The sequence below is a fragment of the Equus quagga genome, chromosome 6, assembly GCF_021613505.1.
Source record: "Equus quagga isolate Etosha38 chromosome 6, UCLA_HA_Equagga_1.0, whole genome shotgun sequence".
NCBI lineage: Eukaryota > Metazoa > Chordata > Mammalia > Perissodactyla > Equidae > Equus > Equus quagga.
Genome location: NC_060272.1, coordinates 85,338,211 through 85,346,531, shown reverse-complemented (window position 1 = coordinate 85,346,531; position 8,321 = coordinate 85,338,211). Strand labels below are relative to the sequence as shown.

The 8,321-nt window shown below is 38.3% G+C and overlaps 1 protein-coding gene across 6 annotated transcripts in view; it reads left to right on the top strand.

The window, feature by feature from the left end:
- AOPEP (aminopeptidase O (putative)) overlaps positions 1-8,321 on the top strand; it is a 332,639-nt gene that overhangs the window by 17,806 nt on the left and 306,512 nt on the right. For 3 of the 6 annotated variants that reach the window (XM_046663931.1, XM_046663934.1, XM_046663936.1), the window contains 2 exons: positions 7,435-7,591; positions 8,055-8,155. The exons of 2 other annotated variants lie outside the window; for them this stretch is intronic. The gene's annotated coding sequence lies outside the window, so the exon portion shown is untranslated. Of the gene's footprint in view, positions 1-5,830; positions 5,910-7,434; positions 7,592-8,054; positions 8,156-8,321 lie in introns of those variants that run through there. One more of the 6 variants, XM_046663932.1, reaches the window with a different exon arrangement.

The window sequence follows — 8,321 nt, the reverse complement described above, 5'->3', positions numbered from 1 at the left end:
GGGGGGGGAGGGTCACAGATGAGCGCCGCAGTCAGTTCCCAGCCTAAAGAAAGATGCTTAATCTTTAAGAAATGCCAGCGTTGGGAGGGGGAGGGAAGTTAGTTACAGGAGGTTACCAGACTAGCACAATAAAATGCAGATTTTAAGTCCTTGCCTTTGGTATTGATTAAGAACTTTTAGAGAGAAGGTCACCTCCTTTCTTCTTCCTGGTACAGAGAGGGAGGCAGCTTTTACAGATAGAGATTTACCTTACAAATGTAAATGTGTCCTAAGGAAGGGCAAGTTCCATTCCTCAGAGCCTCCTTCCCTGTCCCAGTTTATCAAAAGCAATCAGCCTCAAATAATCCTGATGCCAAAGAGACATATCTTGGGGTGGCCAATTCCAGGTCCCCACAAAACCATAGATTTGAGGCTTTTTTTTTTTTTTAAAGCAGGGACATGACATTAAGTTAGTGCTTCAGGAACCTTAGTCACGGTAGTATGGTTTTGGAGAGGGGGAGGCTTGGGACAGAGTGTATAAGTTAGGATAGATTTAGTTAGCAGGAGTAACAAACAACTCTAAAATCTTTGTGGTTTAAAAAAATAAAGATATATTTCTTGCTCATGCTGCATGTCTATCACAGCTCAACTGCGGTCTCTGCTTATCACAATTGTTCAGATACCCGGGCTGATAGAATAGCCAACATCTCATATTTTGTTTGCCTTAAGAGAGGGAAAAGAGCATTCTGGAGGATGATGCACCAGCAATTAAATACTAGGCCTGGAAGTGACACTCACACTTCCATTGATAACTCATTGGCTAGACTAGTCACATGGCAGTCACTAACTTAGAAGGGTTCCAGAAATTGCCGTCCTTCTATATTTGAGGGGAAGGGCTGCGGAGGAAGAACTGGAAGTATTCATAAATAGCACTGCTAATGACTGCTCACCACACAGAGAGACTCATTAGAAGGTGGTTGTATAATAATTCAAGTAGGAGGTCTTAGCTTCTAGAGCAGGTTGTTGCAGTCAGTATGGAGAAGAGTTGGATAAAAGAAAGAATTTGAAGGAATAAAATTTAAAAGTTGATAATTGATTGGATAGAATTACAAAGGAGAGAGGAGTCAACATGAGGCATGGTAGGAGGCCAGTTGGATGCCCTGCAGGCCTCTAGAGCTGTGCTCCTTGGAGAGAAGTCCACCGACCAGTGCCAGCCCACACACTGTGGTTGGTCTGTGAGGAGATGAGTACAGAAAGAGAGCAATCATTTAGAAACGTTCATAAGTAATTCTTTTCTTTTTTCCTTTGCTATGGTTCTGATTATGTTTGTGTTAAATCTAATAATAAAAAATAATAATTAAAAAATTTTTTAAATGGACTTGTATTTTGTATGTCTGTCTTTTCTTTTTTTGTGATTTGTTTTTATTATATTTTACAAAAGTATTGACCTGTAACAGTGGAAAAAACTAGCCCTTCACCACAGATAGTTTGAGAAATACTGCTTTGGAGATAGGTGACAAGGAGTTAAAGATCAGAGCTGGTGATAGGAGTTGAGTCCTTTCCTTGGAATGATTAGTTGAGTACCTGAGATGTGAGCAAAAGAAAGACTCCAGAATGAGAAGAGGGCCAAGGACTGAGCCTTGGGGGACACCTGGTGTTCTGGGGCGGAGATATAAGAGGAAATGTAGACAGTACAGTGTCCCGGGAATCATCGGACAGGGTGGGAGGTTAGTAGTGTGTCAGATGCCACAGAGAGTCAGGGAAAATAAGGACTGAGGTCAAGCTAGATTTGGTAAGAAGGAAGTCTTGCATTGTGAATGTTTAAAAGTAAACTTTTAGTGAAGTGGTGTGGTCACATGCCAGATTTCAACAGTTATGAGAAATGTGTGATGATAAAATAGAGGGTATAAACTACTGGTTGGAAAAGTGTGATAGCAAAACAAAGGCAAGAGCTAGAATGGTAGCAATTGGGCCAGGCCAGGGAAAGCATATTTTGTTCTTGTTTTTTTTCCGGTAGGAAAACCTGAGCAACTCTAAAAGCTCCTGTCAGCTGAGAGGTGGGAAAGTAGATGTGGGAAGGAAGAAGGAGGTGGCAGTGTTCCCTGGCCAAAAGGAGGAGTGGAGAACAGAGGCCATGGGACTGAACTTGGGGAGTGGAAATGGGCGTGGATTGAAGAGGAATGGTGCGGTAACCCAGATAACTACTGATCCGTGGGAAACTGAGGATGGTCGGAGGCGGAAACTGGGTCTCTGCAAATCTCAGCAGACTCAGGGGAAAATACAAGGTGGGCATTACTGAGGTAGAGCACTGATGGCGGTGGATGTGGTCAAAGTTAAGTGAGCAGGGACTCAGAACCCCTAGTGAGAGCATCAATGAAATGACTCCAAATTGTGACCATGGGTGCAACCTGGGAAATTCAACTTCTTCCTCTAGTCAGTGCTCAGTAAATATGAGTACTGAATAGTAAAGTAATGAGGGGAGGAATGGAGTGGGGTTACTTAATCCCCAATCATGATTAAAAGAATAAAAATATAGCACAAAATAGATTTAGGATAAAATTAATTAAACACATCTAATACTGTGAGAAACAATCATTATTCATCAAAAGTATGAAAAGAATGAAAGTATGAAGTTTTAGGTGCTCTAAACATTTGTGAGTTTGAGAAATGCTCAAAACTCCTGTCAAAGTAGTCTGTTAGTGATCTCTCATTTTCGTTGTGCTCTTTCTTTAAGTATTAGAATGGGACAGGAGCTGGGCAGTGTCTGTTATTTGTGCCCACCCCTCCCTGCAGCTCTGCACCCAGCCTCAGGGGTCTGCTCACCTTTGCTGTTGTCCGTGATGGGCCTCTGTTTGGTTTTCCAAATGATGTTGACAGAGGGTGGCAGGTCATGGTTACTCTGTAGGATTGCCATGCAGTAGAGGCCATGGATATAGTGGTTAAAAACACTCTGGAGTCCAACTGCTTGAGTTCACGTCTTGGTAATCTCGGGCACTTAGCCTCTCTGCGAGTCATTTCTTCATCTGTAAAAAGGGATAGAAGAAATAAAAAGGATTATAAGAGATTAGGAGAGTGTCAGATACAGAGTGAGCACTCAGTAAATATCAGTTATTTCTTCTAAGCAGATTATCTCTGATAGATGTTTTCACTGCTTTTTGCTAGTTTTAAGTTTTTCATAAGTGCACTTTTTTTTTTTAACTGACAAATCAAGTTATTTGCCCCTGAATAATGGAGAGTTGTCTGGATATGCGAACTTGAGCAAGTTGACAAAGGCCAAGGGAAGAGGGAATGATAAAGTGATTGCATGGGGACAAAGTCAAACTTACAGGAGAGGTGTATTGCAACAGGCTATGCTACGATTGATTAGTTCTTTGTTGTGTCCTATTGACACGTCTTTAACAGTTTTGACACAGAAAGGTTATTTTCTAGTTTTAAAATTTAAATATTTCATATAAAACCTTTAATTGTTGATAGTGCCAGGAGACTAATCAGTGTTGATTAAAACACATCTCCAAAGGAAGAATCAGGTGTTGCAGTTCAGTAGGTAAATAACCTTTCCAGTGCCTTCACTGCTCAGCCTCATGGGCAAGTGTGACTTCTTGAAAAAGGAGTAGAAAAGTGAAACCTCTTTTTCTCCATAACTGTAATGAATTCTCCCTGGAATCCTTTCCGATCACTCTGCTATAATTTAGTTTAAGTCGCACTCTTTAGAAAACTGAAACAAGCTCTACTTTGCAAGCAAGTAGCAATCAAAGGGATAAATTCTCTTCTTTTTGAAAATAGAGTGAAATCACTTCCAGTCTGATCTTTGCAACCCAATGCCTGCTGATAATGTGAGCATAAACACATTAGGCACCCAAGAGGAATGGCATCTGGATGCTAAGATGTGATCAGGATAGCCAGAATAAACACAAGCTGCTATCAGGGAAGCTGAATTCCATCATATCACATCATGTTGAAACGTAATTCAGTGTAGTCAGATACTGATGTGAGTAAAATCAGTTTTCGTTTTCAGTGTTCACTTTTTAAACCTCTCTCTCCCTCCCCCCGGGCTGGTTATAATATATAAATCAAGCCACAGCTGACAGTGATTTGCTTTCTTTATCCAGGAAAAGGTCTTTGACTCTGATTCTGACTTGGCTTCACTGCATTGATCGTCATCACAAGCACTTTTTATAATTCCCACAACAACGTAAACTCCAGTTGTTTTTTTGGGTTTTTTTTACATATACGTATTGCAATAGGGTCTTTCATTACATGATCACAAATTATATGCAGTTACTCTTATATGCTTCATGAAAGCAGTAAATTTAAAGAAAAGAGAGACTATTTAAAACTTGAGAGCAGAGAGCACAGTTTATCTTATTTACAGTTTGGCCTAAAGATTGGTCTTTAAGTTAATATCATACCACATGTGGTAATCCTGCAAAGTGCTACATATTTTTATTTATAGTTAAGGGAATGACGCAAAACCCCCTTTTCATTATGTTATCTCGCATTATTTACTCAGTGATAAATGACATGGCCTCGTGGGTATGAGTTTTGCCATGAAAGACCCTATTGTAGCATATATTTATATGGGGGGAGGGGCTGGGTTGTTAGACTTATGGTTGCCGAGGGAATTTAAATTCTGAATATCCTGGTACTTGTTCAGTTAAAACATATAGCTTAATGTTGTTTTAACACTGTATTTTTATTCGAAGTAAAAGAAAAATAACAAGGAGTGAACAAAGGGGAAAACTTAAAGTTAAAATGCTGGAAACCAGATAAAATGACTGAAGGCCTGTTGGCATATCCTAAACTCAGAGATTAAAAGTGTGCCAGAGACCGTGGTGATCCTGTGATAGGCTTGTTTCTGCCATTTACAATGACTTCAACTTGAAAAGTTTATTAACTGTTTAAGGGTACCAGCAAGCGATTTCTATCAAATTGGGGAGATATGAAAATGAGCTCAAGGAAAAGTTCTGACGGACTGGGGAGCGTAATAGCGACTCAAACCTTTGAGCAGAAAACCTGTTCCATGCTGTGCCAATGTGTCCAATATTCATGTGAATTTCTACTGAAGAAGGAAAGAACTAGATATTTTGGAGGGAGGGTTAATTTTTTAGCATATATTTGTTTTGAAATAGAAAGAATAAAAAAACAGTAGATGAACAAATAAGAGGAAATACCAACTTTGAATAAAGTAGAAATTAGTTCAGGCTTTACTCATTCAGAATTTGGGGTAATTTAACCAGAAATGGGCAGCTGTTTTACTAAGTAGAAAAATAAGGACTTCCTAACAAATTAATAAAATAAGTAAGATTTTAGGACTAATATATTTGAGGCAAATGTGCTCCCCCACCAGTTCATTCAGCACTTAAAAGATATTATCCCACTGTTTTCTGGGCCTCTGTTCTGATGAGAAGTCAAGTGTCATTCTGGGGAGAACCCATCTGTCATTTGCGTCATTGTCCCCCTGCATGTAATGCCATTTGTTCTGGCTGCTTTCAAGATTTTTTCTTAATTTTCAGTTTTTAGCACTTTGACTATGATGTGCATAGGTGTGATCTCCTTTGCATTTATCCTGCTTGGATTTGTTCAGATTCTTGAATCTTTAGATTTATATCTTTCACCAAGTTTGGACAATTTAAACTATTTTAAAAATAAATGAGTTCTTTTAGAATACTTTTAGATTTGCCAAAAAATTTGCAAAGATAGAGTTCCCACATATTCATCACCCAGCTTTCCCTAATGTTAACAGCTTACATAATTGTGGTACATTTGTTAAACTATAAAAGTAATGTTAGTACAATGCTATTAACTACAGTTTTTCCACTGCTGTCCATTTTTTTTTTTTTTTTTCTGTTTTAGGATCCAGTCTAGGATACATTACATTTTATCATCATACACTTTTCATGGCCTTGACACTTTTGAAGAGTACTGGTCAGGTATTTTTTTAGAGTGTTCCTCGACGTGGGTTTCCGTGGGTTTCTCTGATGTTTTCTCATGCTTATGCTGAGGTTATGGGTTTAGGGAAGAATATTCCAGAGGTAAGGTGCTTTCCCATTGAATCATATCAGGGGATAATGATATTGATATGACTTATCACTGGTGATGTTGATCTTAATAATGTGGTTAAGTTTGTGTCTGTCAGCTTTCCCTACTGTAAACGTAATATATTTTCTTTCCTATTCTCTATTCTTTGGAAACAAGTCACTAAGTGCAGCTCATACTCAAGAGGAGGGAAAGTAAGCTTTATCTCTTGGAAGAGGTAGTATCTACATCTGTTGTTTAGAATTCTTCTATAAGGAAGATTTATCCCCCCACTCCCATTTATTTGTTATTCAATCATTTGTTTATATCAGAATAGAGTCATAGATATTTATTTCATTCTTTGGGTTCTAATCCAATACTATCATTGTTTATTTTTGTGCTCAGATTGTTTCAGCTTTGGCCAATGGAAGCTCTTTCAGGTTGATTCCTGTGTTCTTTAGAGATCGCCCTATTCTTTTTTTTTTTTTTTTCCTTAACTTTCTTACTTTGGGGGCCTATCTGAAACTCCAGGCTCATCTTGTATTTTCCCTGCCCTAGCCCTAGAATCTGCCGTTTCTCCCAGGAGGCCTGATTCCTTTTCTTGGAAAATGGTATTTGGAAACCATAATCTGGGTGCTGGTTGTTCTCACTGTTCATTATTTTTTAAAGTATTTTTTGCATAGCATTCTCTTTCACTTGTCCTTCTTGTACTTCAGTTCTATATGTTTAACCTTTTGATTTTGATCCAAAGGTACCTGGGACTTTGTTCATTTTTTTCAACATTTTTTTCTCTCTGTTCCTCAGATTGTATAATTTCTCTATAAATATTTTCAAATTCAGTTACTCCTTCTTCTATAATCTCTCATATCTATTAAACCCATTCAGTGCATTTTTAATTCGACATATAGTATTCTTTAGTTTTAGAATTTCTTTTTTTTTTTTAGTAATTTCTACTCCTCTGCTGAGTTTTCCTTTTAGTTAATTTATTTCAGCATTTATGTTCTTAATTATAATAGCTGCTTTAAAGTCCTTGTCTGCTAATTCTAATCTTTGGGTCCACTCAAGTCAGTTTCCATTGATTGCTTTTTCTTTGAGTATGGGTCATATTTTCTTGTTTTTATGTCTAATAATTTTGGATTTTATTTTGGACATTGTGGTTGATACTTTATAGAAACTCTGGATTCTTTATGTTCTTCTGAAGAGTATTAATGTTCTGTAGTAGCAGGCAATTAACTTGGCTCAAATCAGACTTCCAACGTTGCCTTCCCAGCAGTGGGCAGCAGCAGAAATCTCAGTTTAGTTCAGTTTATTTTGCCGTGAATGGACTGTGTAGTCTGCCCCATACATGAACGGTTCAGGGGTAAGTTAGAGAATAGGGCAGTTTATATGCAGAATATGGGGTTGTTGACTTCCCTGACGTTTTCCTTCTTTACTTTCCAGCTACTGAGTCAATCCTGAACCCTGTTGTCTGATTCTTCAGTCAGTAAGACTGCAAGTTTCAGTTTGAATTGTAGCTGCTCTGCATAGCACCAACTAGAGCCTATCTTCAGATGAACAACTATAAAACTGGAAACTCGGTGCCTTTCCCGTCTCCCAGGTGTCAACTCCCTACAGTTTCTATCAACTTTCTGTTCTCTCTCATGTACCTTCAGATTTTTGTTGTTGTTTTCTAGAGTTTACAAGTGCTATCAGTGGTAAGGTTAGTCTGATATGAGCTACTACATGGTTACTAGAAGTGGTATTCCACTTCATTTAAGGGGAAGGATAATGTTAATTAAATAATCAAGCAAACAAATGTAAAACTAAAACTATATTGTGCTTTGAAGAAGTGCAAAGTGCTATAAGATCTAATAATAGGGGAATTTGGCTTAATCAGTGAGGTCAGGAAAGTTTTCTTTGAGGACTTGCTGGGGAGAGGGAGAGAGTGTTAACAAAGAGAGAACAGAAGAGGATTCCACATATTTATTGAATGAGTAAATAATATAATTCAGCTTTCTCTGCATCTTGGCTTCTTTCTTAGCACATATTCTTATCCTTTCAATTTTTAATCATGTCTCTAGGTTTCTGTGTTGATGAAAGGAAATCTATAGCTGTGGTGCCTGTAATGGTATACAATGAAGCATATCCTGTATGAAAACTTCGTGAGTCAAAGAACTTGTAGGTATGGACCATTGAAGTGGTATAGTGGAGTCTGTGGACTTCTGGTCAACAGGATCATCTGAATTATAAGGATGGCTCAAATCAGACTTCCAACGTTGCCTTCCCAGCAGTGGGCAGCAACAGAAATCTCAGTTTAGTTCAGTTTATTTTGCCGTGAATGGACTGTG